A 14,718-nucleotide genomic window follows, 5' to 3' on the forward strand; every position below is an offset into this window, starting at 1 on the left:
CTGTTACTATCTCTCATTAGACCAGGTGGAGAGAAAAAACTAAGCAGGGTTTAGTCAGGAAAGAGAATCACTTGATTTTTCAGAAAGGAGATTTATTGTAGTAATTAAAAACAACAAAACTGGGGGAGTTGCTGAAGAAATTATTACTCAAATGTGAAAACTGGAAGGTCAAAGAATTCATCAACCAGTCATTCTGTACTGTCTAGCCAACAATATGGTATACTTGCAAACATGCCTATGGGGAGCTATTTCCTCTGTAGATCTGCAACTCAGTGTATGGTAAAGTGTTTGGAAGCTCTTGGTCAACAGGGCCAGCAATTTGGAAGAAGAGTTGAGTAGAGGTAGAGGAAAGTCAGAGCTACATAGATCTTGCCTGGACCTCTGTCATTTCCATCAGTGCTTTAATTGCATGATCTTCAAAAGCAACGGCTTCTGATATCTTTTGAATCTAACTTAGAATCGTGTAGGCAAAAGAATTCTAGGAATTATATTTCTACCTTAACAAATTGTGAGTATAATCTGTTCCCAGATCAACTTTTCTCTTTTTGGAGAGATATTCTATGATTGTCCATACCAACTAACTTGCTTCTCTGTGGAATGAAGTAAGACATGGTAAAAGATGTCCAGAAAGTTTATAGAAAGTTATTCTTTATAGATTCAGAAATGGGCAAGAGCTGTTTCTCCGGGAGAACAAGGCTATTTCTAGTGTTGATATGTAAAAAGGAGCATTCCTATCTATCAATGGGGCAAATATTTGCTACTGCATTTTTGGAAGTCAATTTGGAAGTAAGTATTAAAACATTTAAAATGTGGATCCCTTTAAAATACTGCTTCCATTTGTATGGATGAATCCTATAGAAGTAACTGGGAAACTGGGAAAATATATATTTAAAAGTATATTATTTGTATTATCTTATTTACAATAGGAGAAACTTGAAAACAATTCAAGTTCCTTCAATATGGAACTGCTTAAAAATTATGCATTCACATGATTAGTATTAAACCTAAAATGTATAATTATATCTACATTAGATATATCTACATTAGATATATTAGATTGTATCATGATAAATAATACCAGCATATAATATGTAAATATGTTAATAGTATTTCTTATTTGTGCCAAGAATTCAGGTGCTATTTATTTTTCCATATCTTTAAATCTATAGACATACATTACACTTAAAATAACTTTTTGCAGTGTATGTGCAATATATTTAAAATCAAAATTTCAGTGCTGTTTTAACATTAGCATTGATTATTCGTAAATGAATGAAAACAAACTCTGGAAGTCAATATTCTAAACAAGTAGCAACTCCATTAATGTTTTGCCTCTTTGAAAAATTCTGAATACAAAGTTGAAAATGTAAACACAGTTTAACTTACTGATATTTTAATGAAACTGTGTATTATACCTTTAAGCATGTTGAAATGGTTTCAATATAATCCTTTTCCTAAACAGCTTATTGTACTTAATGGGAGCATCAAAAACACTTTGACTTCCTTTCCATGCAAGTCTATAAGAAGAGGAGCTTATTGTTGCTGTTCTATTCTTCATTCTTCCTTTGGCTTTGATTCTAAGGACAGAGCACTCCTTTCATCTTGCACAGATATGACTCTGCATAAATCTTTTAGGAAAGGTCTCTATGCAGGAAATGATATGGTAAAAAAAAAAGGGTTTTTTCCTTTTCTATATAATTTTTCCCTCTGTGAGCTTGTGATCTGACCCTGAGTTTTATTATGAATCCTTGTTGCCAACCATTTTTTTGTGTGAGTTATAATCCTGGTTTGTTGCTTTGTTAGAGGCATCAATGTTTAAACTATAAGGGCTTTCTCATATCAGCATCCCTGCCATATGTCCTTGTCTTCTTTCCGCTCATTTTCAGTGAATAAAAGCACTTTTAGAGTGAAGAAAAAAGTCAGAATTGTGGACAAATATTTTCTTTGAATAGAGTGAAGGTCAAGCGATCTGATTTACATTGGTTAAAGGCCATAAAGACACAAGCAAATTACCTAGTAAGGGAGAAGGATGCAAATATGAAATTAAAATTCCTATAATCCCCTTATAAAGGGAGTAAACAACAGAGGCTATTCTGTAGAGCCCCACAAAGTGATGCACAGCTTCAGAACAGCAATGTGGTGTTGTGTTTCCTACACATGTCTTGATGCCAGGCTTGCTTGGCAGTGACACTCAGGTCTGCTGTGTCTCCCTATGCTGGTTTCTAAGGCTTTCTATACTTTAGTGTCTGTCTCATTTATAAAATAGGAAAAATAATAATGGCTACAACCTGGGATAGCTAGGAGAATCCATTGAGCTAATATTTGTGAAAAATTTAGTCATATAATATATCAATTTTAATATCTCTGTAAAGGGAAGATCAGACTCATTAGAGTGGGTCAATTTTGGTCCCCCAATGTTAGAAAGCTTAATGATTTGATGCTCTGTATGAAAGCATTCATTTTCATAAAAATACACGGCCCACAAACAAGTTTAAAAGCTTATAACCATTAGATAGGCTGTGTAATCAAATACTTTATTTTCATGATCTAACTTTTCTCACATGAATTCTATGAGGTAGATTAAATTTATATGTCAGTAAGTAGAGCTGAGAAAGTATGGTGTGCCTGAGGGCACTTACCGAATGGCTGAGCCAGCTACTTGATGTTGACATCTTTGGTCTCAACCATTGTGTTTCCAGCTTCCAGAACTAAAACAGAAGGTAGGGACAAGCATTCCCTTTCCTATAGCTTCTCTAAACCTTTGTTTATAAACCATTTTTAACTTGGCTTAAAAATCCAACCATCAATGATACCTCTTTTTATCAAATAAATCATGCATGTGCTATTTATAATCCACTTTTTTAAAAAAATACATTTTCTCAATTTAATAAAAGGGATCCATTTTATTTCAACAAGTTAAAGCAAGTCAAAGATTTATCAGCTTTCTCTATTTTGTATAAACTTTGATAAGAATAAATAAAATCTGGAATACACAGACAATATAGCAAGGAATTGAAAAAAGTTTCATTCACCAATAATATGATGAACTCACATATTATTAGTTTCCTAAAAAATTAGAATCTAGACATCATATGCTTTCTTAAGGATCTGCAATTTTAAATAAGCATGTTTTCATTTCTATTTCTTAACCTAGATTTAATGATGTTGCTTTAAACCATTATTTTTCCCCTCTTGAATCTCTGTGGATTAAAGCAATCCAAATTTCATGCTTATTTTTTCCTTTTGTACACTCACTTCTTGTTCCTTGGAAGATCAAAGCTGAAAATTTTGACTTTGTCTAAGTCGGAGGAAACTAGGTAAACAATGGCTGATGGATAGAATTCAAATTCAATTTTGTAAACAGGGTGTCTTCAGTTTGCTTTTCATGGTCCCTTCTTTCCTGCATCTCTCAAATGTAAATGATCTTTTGGATTCTGCTCTGGCTATTATTTCTTGGCATTCTTCCCATTCTTCATCATGCTCATGATTTCATTACCATCTCCAGGTCAATGACATTCAACTTCACAATTTTCATTCAAATACTTCATAACCTCATAATATGCAGTTGCCTCCACTTGAGTGTTGGTAAGAATCTCATATCCCAGGCTGAACTTATTATGGATTCCTGTCTGTCACCATTTGAGCTATTTTATTGTCTGACTTGTCTCTCCATGTCCACTTAAGATCTAAATCAGACCCCAAAACCCTGCCCTGTTGAATATATTTTTTAATGAATTAAACAGAGACATACTTTTCTCCAGAAATATTAGCTACAAAAGTGTCAGAATATGTACAAAAATATAAAATTACTTTGATGTAAATGGAACCTACTATAGTGACCTGTAACAGTCATATGTGCATTCCTGCCCCTCTTTTATATAATAAAATATATATTTATTATTTTATATAATAAAATATAAAAGAGGGGCAGGAATATAAAATAAGCAATATAAAATAAGAACAATCAATACTGTGGATTGTAAATATATAATATGTTAAAGTAATTAAAGATGAATTTTTATATTTTTAGTATCTAAATTATCTAGAAACCAGAAATAAAAAGTATTTTGAGACCTGATATCTGTCTTGATCTGTTTTCTTCTCATATTTTCTTCTCAGACTGAGTAAATTTTGGCCTGACCAAAATAATTGGTTAATTTATTGAACTGTGGACTCTCTCAGAATTCCTAATATCTATAAAACTATTCCTTTCTTTGTGATTTTAATTTAGTTTAACCTTGACATATAAACAACAATGTAGAAAATGATGCTATAAATAAATGTCTGTCTCCACCAAATTTATATGCTACAACCCAATTTCCCAAGGTATTGGAAGGTAGAGATTTTGAAAGATGATTAGGTCATGTGGATGGAGCCCCCATGAGGAGATTCTTCCCTTTATGAAATACATCTCAGATTACTCCTCTGCTCCTTCCACCATGTAGGAACACTGTAACATGATCAGCATCCCTGAACTAGAATTTATTCCTCACTGTTCTGGTGGTGGGGAAGCCCAAAGTTAAGGTGCCAGCATTAGATAACCCCTTCTTGCTGCTTCATAACATGACAGCTACATGGTGAGAGAGAGCATGTCAACCCAAGTCTCTCTTCCTTCCTAATCCTATAATGGACCCCCCTTATAACTTCATCATTAAGTACCTCTAAAGGCCCTGACTCAAATACCATCAGCATATGAATTTGGGGATTATTTTGGTAACACATGAACTTCGTAGGGACGTGTTCAAGCCTTAACAACATCACACACTGATTTCATCCATCGATTTTAGGATTATCTGGGGTTCTAGTATTGCTGTTTTTATTCACACACAGGTTCACTCATATTCTAAAAGTCATAGTTAATATGATAAAATGTTTTAAATTTTTTGCAAACTTCTCACCATCATTTAACATAATAAACTGTATATTTAAAATGTTGGTGTATTGTTTTCCTAGGAATGCCATAACAAAAAGCACCACAAAGCTGTGTGGCATAAAATTTAAAAAGAAAAAAAAATATATTGACTCAGTTGTAGAAACTATCAGTTCAAAAGCAAAAGACCATCAGGCCATGCACCCTTAAACCTATACAAGAGGATTCTTCCTACTCTCCCTAGTTTCTGGTGATTTGCTGGCAGTGCTTGCTGCTCCTTGGCTTGCAGATGTAATACTTCAATCTCTGCCTCCATTGTCACATGGCACTCTCTATTATACCTGTGTTTCCTCTTTTCATAAGGACACAAACATATTGAGTAAGGATCTACCCTATTCAGGTATGACCCTATCTTAATTTGATTGTATAGGCAAAGACCTTATTTTCAACTAGGGCACATTCTGAGATATTGGGGTTAGGAATTCAACATATCTTTTTAGGGGAACATAATTCAATCTCTTCCCATAGGAAAAGCCACTATGACATATGGGCCTGTTCTAGAATTGGCACTTTGTAGCAGAATAACATTTGACAATGTACCTACCCTTTCAGAGTGTCTCTTCTGGGTAAAATGATGGTTTGGCTAGGAAATATTAAGGTTGTGGCTATGTCTGAACTATTTCTCTATAGATGTCTTCAGTTCACAATGTGTCTCACCATTCTTCCCCACTTCAACTCAAAAGGATTTCTAGGACTAAGACATATTTGGATAATTAGATTGGTACTTTTTCTGCTTCTAAATGTTTTGTCTTTCTGGGCTGCTATAGCAGAACTCCATAGGTTGAGTGGTTTATTTATTACAATTCTGGAAATTGAAAAGTCCATGACAGAGGTATACCTAGACCCAAAGCCCAGTGAGTGTCCACTTTCTAGTTCGTAGATTCTCATCATCTTGCCGTGTTCCACATGGTGGAAGAAGCAAGGGAGTTCTCATCTCCCCATGCGGGCTCCATCCTCAAGACATCCTCATAGAGAATATCTACCTCCTAATATCTTGGGGAATTGGGTTTCAGCATATGAATTTTGGGGGAGACACAAATGTTAAGCGATAGCAACATTTATACATAGCTGTTTATATATCAAAGTTAGACTATCTTAAAAGCACAAAAAGAGGAAAATTTTTATAGATATTAGGAATTCTGAGAGGAATAGTAATTCAATAAATTAATTCATCATTTTGGCCAAGCCTGGGTTTTAAATAGTATGTTTTCCTAATTTACATTTTAGATAAAGTTACAAAGTAATCAATTACTTTATTCAATTACATAGTTGAGAATGAGCCATGGTCTGAATGTTTGTGTCCTCCCACAAATTATATTAAAACACAAATCCTCAAAATGATACTATGAAAGATGGGACTTTTGGGAGATGATCAAATCACGAGGGTGGAGCCCTCATTTGTGGGATTAGTATCCTTATAAATCACCATATACTCTCTCCTCCCTAGCACCCTCTGAGGACAAGATGAGAAAACACTATTATGAACCATGAAATGATTTCTCAACAGACAATGAATATGACCACTCTTTGATCTTTGATTTTGCAGAAACTACAACTGTGAGTAATAAATTTCTGTTTATTGTAAACCACCCACTCTATGGTATTTTGTTATAGCAACCCAAACAGACCAAGAGAGAAAGAGTCAAAAATTCTATGATAATTTACTAGAAGTTTCTGCTCACCTTACATTATCTTTAATATCTTCCCTGAAATGTTATGATTGATTTTCTAGTATATTTGAAGTGAACAACAACAAAACAAAACAAAAAAACTGGGCCAATGAATTTTATTCCAGATTAACACCTAAAGAAGGACAATAGAAACAGATGTCTTTCTAGAGTATGGAGATACTGCTCATCTGTCATTTTGAAATGACATACCTACCTGTCAACAATACTTGGCACTCTAAGTTCCTCCTCCTCTGGATGTGAATATTAAGCTAACTTTCTGAGTTTTAGTTTCAGTTATATACACTATTTCAGGAAGTTCCTTGCTAGATATTTCTTACTTGTTTGATGTAGCTCGATCCTTCCATCTGACCTTGTTTTAGAAGTAGTTGCTTAAAAGCTGTGCATTCTTACTCCATTTATCACTAAAAGTTTTCTTTGACAAAACCGAGCTAAATTCTCATCCTCTGGGACTGCATTCTTTGTATTAAGTAAGACAAGCCCCCAAGCAAAGTGATGTTCTTTTTCCATGGAGGCCTATGGGGAAGCTCCTTGGCCTTTTTACAGTGTGACAGAGGGCCACTTCCAGGCACTAGCCAACGCCCTGCACACTCCCCTCAGCCTTGCCCCAGGCCACAGGTCACATCAGTGTCTTTCCTCTCCACTGCAATGCTCCTGCTGTTCTCTGTGCCCATGGGCTTTCCAGCAAAGTCTGGTTGAAGCCTAGAGTGTGCTCTCTCTAAATTGACCTTTCTAACCATCTCTCTCTGGGTACATATGGGTGTGTAATCATTTTCTTATTAACTTAATACGGCATTGGGAAAGGAATAAAAATAAATAAAAAAAAAAAAAACTATTAATTGCTGCCATAACTTTCTGATTAGAAACATCTGATTCACTTATGCCTAAATTCTGCAGGAGATGTCAAGTTTCCTTCTAGGTGACTCCTCCCCTATATTATAACGCGCTGGGAAGAAAGGTTTGAGATTTCCATTAAGGTGTAAGTGATTGACCAGTTTTAGTCAGTTCTCACTCCAACCTGGTTACTTACTAACACAGTAGAAATCAATTTCAAACACATTCAAGGTATAAGGATAATAACCAGTGAGTGGGAATAGTTCTAGACAAAGGACTCTCATTTTTGGATTTAAAAAGCTAATAGATTCATTATTCATTCTATTACCTCTTGGTAGAATCAACTTCCCTACATTGACCACACCTTTCTCTTCTCCAAATCTTGTATTTGTATTTTTCTGTGAAGAAACTGAAAAAACAACTGAGGCATGCTTTCCATGTTCAAATGACTCATAAGATATATATTTCCTCAAGTTGATGACACAAACATGAATGGGAGAGTAAACCAGTGGTTTCCTTCCTTCCCTCTTCCTTCCTTTGTGTGTGTGTGTGTGTGTGTGTTTATCATAAATATTTCATGCTATGTAACAGAAATTCCAAACTATTCCCATTGTTTTACACAAATTATCTGGGAAGCCTTCGCAGCAACACCCAAAACTTTTAGACTTACTTTCCTTATTTGTAAAAATAAAGCTGAATAAAAATTGAATGAGAATAACAAATGAACATTACAATTTTAAGTAGTGTATGTTGTATGTAGAATACTTAAGAATTATCAACTATCACTCCAGAAGACTTCCTCTATGATAACATTGAGCCAAACAGAACACAAGCTATAGTTTCTTCATGAATTACAGTAAGTTTCTTTTTTATCCAGGACATTCTACTGCACTAAAGTATGTACCTCATTTTGTCACTTGGTGTCCATCTTGAAACTCCATCCATAGTACCAGAATATAATAATTCTTAATTTTAAAAATTCTTAATTTTAAAAGAAGGTAATGGCAAGGGTTGTCTTGCCACTTTTGGGATATGTGACTTGGGTCAATCTATTAAGCCTTTCACAACCCCAGCTTTCATGAGATGATGGAAATTATAGATAATACATAGTGGGGTCCAGAAAAGGAAGAAGGAAGAGATTCCAGTAGAAATTTAACAGAATATAAATTTAAAAATATATAAAAATGTATAATTTATTATATTGTTAGTTCTCCTTTAAGTGGCTAAAAAGGGAAATAAAAGATAAAGGTTTTAGTTAAATAAATGGTTCATTCCATTTTTAAGTAATAACAAAGTGGCATATACTTTTCAATATGTAGTAGTATGAAGGGCATTTTTGAAATAAAAACAATCAAATTGATAGTACAATTGATGGCATAACAACACCAACACACACATATATACACACAGAGAGATGATAAATAAATATAGATGTATAAAGATATGTGTATATACAATAAATGTATATACTATAAAAACTTAATAGCTAATATACATGGCATTATACCCATTTGTTTTGATTCTTTAAAAATATTGTTCTTAAATAAACTACTAATTCTATCATAAAAAAATTTACAGTTGGAATATAAAATTACATCTAAGAAATCAAACATAGCAATATATATCTACTTGAAAATGGCAATTAAGTCATAATTCTGAGGAATTAATCCAATAAAAAATTAATCCAACCTAAAATACACAAATTATTTTAAAGAGATTTTTTAAAAAATCTTTCACACATTTGATAATCATTCCCTTTACATTTGACTTTACAGATGAGGAGAGAAAAAATGAATTCAGTTACAGGTGATTCATAATTCATATAAATTCATTTTTTAAGGAACTGAGCCCTAGCAGTTATTAATTATTAGATGATTTACAGTATGTTTAAGAATGATGCATAGCAACGACTTCAGGAAAAGAATGGATCCTATCCAAATAGCATGGAAATAAGGGTTGCATTTATATGTAAGGAGAGAGGATTTAATTTCATCATTATTATTGCCATTTTTAACAGCAATAGGACTCCATGGCAGCCATGATAATTATTGTCATAGGCTGGGAGGGCAAGAACATTTTTATAGATTAATAATCTCTTGAGGTCATGGAGTACCAAAAGTGTTTCTTCTCTACTGGGGAGAGAGGGAGGAGTGGGAACTGCCTCTGATTAAATCTGGGAAGCCTGGGTTTCTGTGTGAGCATCTTAACAAGAAAATGAGATTGAGCCACTTTAAAACTCATCTAGTTCAACGACAATAAATATTGCTTGGCGGCAGTGAAATCTTAATTAGTATTTCCCTCCTGTTAAACAATGCTAGTGGGTAGGAGACACTGAAATAGTGATATTTGTTTCTCCTGAAATGTTCTCTCCTTTTTAATCTCATATTTTCCAGAGCAAATAGTTTATAAACTGTCCATTTTTAATCATATATATGTACATGTATATATGTATATAAAACTTTCTATTGCCCTATAACCACCTGATTTTTTTAACTGACTTATTTAAATTTTTTTTATTAAATGTTGTATAAGAAGAAATTTCTCTCAGGTTGTTCAATCACCACAGCTTTTATTACAATAAAGATATTGCCACAAAAAGGTTAAGCTGAAAAATGAATTATGTCAGTATGTAGTCCATTTTTAGAGACATAAATTATTTCAGATGTGACTTGGTGAAGATGTTTCTAGAATAATGTCATGCCCTTTATACTTAATTATAATGCAACATAATTTAAAACCATGGATATATAAGTATGAATTCTTCTGCAACTGAGGCTTTTTTTCCGAGCTACTCCTAAATTTCAAGCAGAATTTAGACTCATTCTTAATTCTTTTTTATTCATTTGATTAATATTTATTGGAAAATATTGATATCTTGAGAGATACAGTAAAGAGATTTAGACATCGATTTGAACCTCAAGGGACATGCAAGCTATTCTGGGAAAATATATTTCAAATAAATACAGATCTAAAACTAAAAAAGTAATAATAAAATAACTTCAAAATACATTTGGCTAAATTTTGAGGCCCATATTTTTGCAATATTGAAATACTTTGCTTTCCTCCTTTTTGTAGAAGACCATGAAATATACTCTGAGTACCTTGACCCCAAATAGTGAAATTTGGAAAATAATTCAGCTCCCACTTATAATCCCTTTAAGTGTTTAAGCATAACTCACACCTCCCCCACCCAATGGTGAGTGAAGAAACAGAATAAGGAATATTTGTAAAACTGCTATAAACCAAGATTTTGTCCCATAAAACTTCACTTACATTGAAGTAACAGTATATCCTGCACTCATTATCCCTTTTTTAGTTTATATATTAATAGACTTCAGAAAATTAATAACTCTACTTTTTCCTGCCTATATTTTTTCTATGACAGCAAACATTTATTGTTTGTTACACATAATCTTAGCAGGAAAGAGAGTTGAACCAAGAGTGTGTGGTTAAGATAAAGTTGGGCAATTTTTGCTATTTAAATCAAGGAGGTGTTGGAACATGGATAACCATGGCAAGTTTAGTTCTGTTGTTAGCCTATTGCTTTAGCTCTTTTGTCATTTTTCCAAGAAACTTAATGGAAGTTGCATACATCAGTAAGCAAATTAAACAACAACAACAAAAAAAACAGTTATCTTTGGTGACTGTTGGCTCAATGCTTTCTCAGCTGAAGTTTAAAAGAAGTATTCCAGAGTATGTAATTTGATAAAACCTCAGTCACTGTACAGGTGTCCTTTCTTCTCTAATACCAATTTAGTTTTAATAATTTGCTTGGTGACAGATGAATAATATTCTTAGTGGAGGTACAGAGATTCAGCATTCTCATCAACTGTGCATTCATATTTTGCAAGTTATGTAGCTATGGGAAATATATAGTCTTTGATAATTGAAACCCTTTTAATGAAATGATTTAAGAGCAAATATAGAAAGTGGAAAAATAAATTTGAATTATGTAATACTTTAAAAATCTTACTCACAAACTTTTACTTGAAAGGGACCCTTGAAGTATAATGACCACATTTCCATGGTATTCTATGAGCACTTTTGAAAATAAAGGTGGCATGATTAACAATTTTTGCTAACGTACAAGGCAAAAACTAAAACTGACATGGAAAATTGAAATATATGGACACCTTTTTAAAAAGCCATCTTGTTAATTCCATTTCCACAATTCCCTCTATTATGTCACTTAGTTCTGTCTTGGATAATTCCAGTGACAGAAGAAAAATATCTTTTGCAACAGGTTATTCCTTTAACAGGTTTTTCTCCTTAGATGAATATATCTATTCATATTTATCCAGAATCTTTACCCCTTTATCTTTTACTCCTTGATTTTAAATTTGAGCTTGGAAAATAATTTATCTCCCACATATAAATCTTTTAAATATTTAAGCATAACTCACACCTCCCTCACCCTATTATTTGTGGATTTTTTAATACCACATTTTTGTAATCATTCTTATGAAACATGAATTTGACATACCTTCCCTTAAATGTACTCCAGTTATGTTTTGTTGTTGTTGTTATTGTTGTTGTTTGAGGGGGGAAGGGGTGTACCAGGGATTCAACTACTCAGGGGCCCTCAACCACTGAGTCACATCCCCAACCCAATTTTGTATTTATTTAGACATAGAGTCTCACTGAGTTGCTAAAATGTATCATTTAGAAAGACTAAAATAAAAGTAACTGGTGGAACTATGACTAATTGCATTTGACCATTTGTAGCCTGAAGACAGTTTCAAGTTTTGTTAGGTAATAATGGCTGACATCATGCTTCTGTGAAACTGAGAAGCCTAAGTTTCAGAAGAATTCATACTTACATCTCCATGGTTTTAAATTACAATCAAGCATTCGAAGTCTGATTCTTTTGGGCAAATCATTGTGAATGGCAGAGATCCATCCTGTGTGGCAACCACACTCCTTGTTTCTGTGGCCGGAGAAGCACTCTCCTGTTGCCATCAGAGTCTTCCTCTCTTCTTGAACCTGCCACAAAGACTTTTACTTATGGGATCACCCCACCCCCATGTTCAGTCAAAGCAAAGAGCTGAGGCATTGCACCTCAGTAAATGAGGAAATAGCTAGTATCTATTTTATATTTACTCCTTTCTTGGTTGCTCCAGCTTGTCTCCTGCCTTCAGACTTCTGCCAGCGAAAAGAAGGCAGTAGTCTCTATGTTCACATGTGCAACAACTTCTATTGAGCACACATCATTCTGGTTTTAGGACATTCTGGTGAAAAATTTCACAGTTTTTGCAATGCCACAACTTAGTCAATATCCTGAAAAGACAGAGGACTGTCTAGTTCACCCACTGCTACTCTAAAAATATCAAGAATTTCTTTCACACTTCTCATCTTAAATAACTAGTTTAGGATGCTTAGTGAGTTTTGCTACCTTTTAGTATTTACTGCATGCATTTATTTGGACATCATCCTTTGGGATGGATAGATATTTAATACCTATTGTCTTTTATTTTACTTTATGTGGGATTTTTTTAAGTGCATTTCCATTTTGATACACAACTCTTGCCTGTCATAGAACACAAGCAAAGAATAAAAACTATTAACCTTAATCTATGTACAAATCGTGGGAAAAATAGAGTTGTAGTAAGAGATGTTGAAAAGAGTCTTTTGTACCTCAGTTCCCCACTGCTTTGCAAAATATTTAACAGCATGAAAACAACTTAATAGTCATAGAGTCACTGGTTCCATCATTTCAACCCCTGGGTGCATCCATCCTAAGTATGTTTATATAATCCTTGTTTCTATAGGATTCTCAGTAAGAAAGATAAATCAAAATGCATGGCTAACATAATGCTGTCAATATTTATGACACCATGTAAATCTAATCCATGTTGTTGGAAAAAACTCAGCTCCTTTATAGTCCAATAGCTCTTAAATAATAAAGTTTACTTTGGATGATTAATCATAAGAATCCTGCTTACACATCTCTACCCTGATCTTTTAAATCATATCACATCTTCTTTTCATTTAGTAAGAATCTGGATGATTTGTATACCATTCTTTGATTTATGGTTTTGAAGTAGAGCTCTCAAAAGGCTCAGTAACATGGAAATCAATAATGCAGATGCTAAAGAGATGCAGTCCCTTCCCTCCCCTTGGTGGTATTCAGCACTGTTTCCTCATTTTCCCTCCAAAACCTTGAGCATCACTACTGGTACTCCTAGACTTTAACTTGCTCACATTAAAATCTATTCTTATGTTTAGTATTTTAAATCTAATTGTTGTCAAATATCATTCATTAATGATTATTGTCCTATAAATTATCTCAAAACCTATCCTTAAGTAATTTTTAAAAATTTAGAATTCCAAGTGGTAATTAAAATTTTTTTATATTCTAGTGATCCATATAAATGTTATTCATTTCCCGGGAACCTTAGATCAACTATTGCACTTTGAATACTGTTCATTTGTTAAACATTTATGTCGTATTAACTCATTCTCCACTGTTCCACTTAATATTTGAGAAGCTTCCAAAACCATAAAATTCAGAAAAATAACATTTGAGTAAAGAAAAAATAAAAATAAATAAAAGATAAATCTAGATAACTGAGGGTTAACGGAGAAAGGTTTAAGATTATCTGATATCTTTTCTGAAGAAGTTATAATAACAAAGTAGAATCACTTCTGAACTTCCTCCATACTTGGAGCAAGAAAATATATATAATTCATAAATACATTTCCATGAGAAAATGTTAAATCACTTAGTTTCAAAATAAGTCACTCCCCTGTTTTAAAAACTTCACTGTAAGGTTTTAAAGGCTCAGCATGATTCAATTATAATGTTTTATATATCCATGTCTTTCTTTATATTTTCCTTCATAAAAAGACAATTACTTGTGATTATAGTCTATAAGATAACCCTCCTAAGCTGTCAAAGTTTGTAAACGCCTCTTCCCTGATACTTGTTTAAAGAATAAAAATAAAATACTCTCCTGTTTCTTTAATGTTTAATATGTTCTATCTTCATAAGTATTTGAATATTTCTAGTTATTCATAAGTCTAAGTTTTCAATAAACACACTAAAATGTGGGCCCATGATATGATTCCTGAAATTTCTCCTATAAGGTGATAGTTGCCAGTCAGCATCTTGCATCAGGTTTACTTTATTTTTAATACTGCTGAATAAAAATTTATTTTCTTTTAGGTAATGGCTGTATACTTTGCAATAACATAGGACAGTAATTTTGAACAACTATAAGCTTCACCACTGCCTTAGACTATTCATGACGTATTCACTATTATATT

The sequence above is a fragment of the Marmota marmota genome, unplaced genomic scaffold (assembly GCF_001458135.2).
Source record: "Marmota marmota marmota unplaced genomic scaffold, marMar, whole genome shotgun sequence".
NCBI classification, from domain to species: Eukaryota; Metazoa; Chordata; class Mammalia; order Rodentia; family Sciuridae; genus Marmota; species Marmota marmota.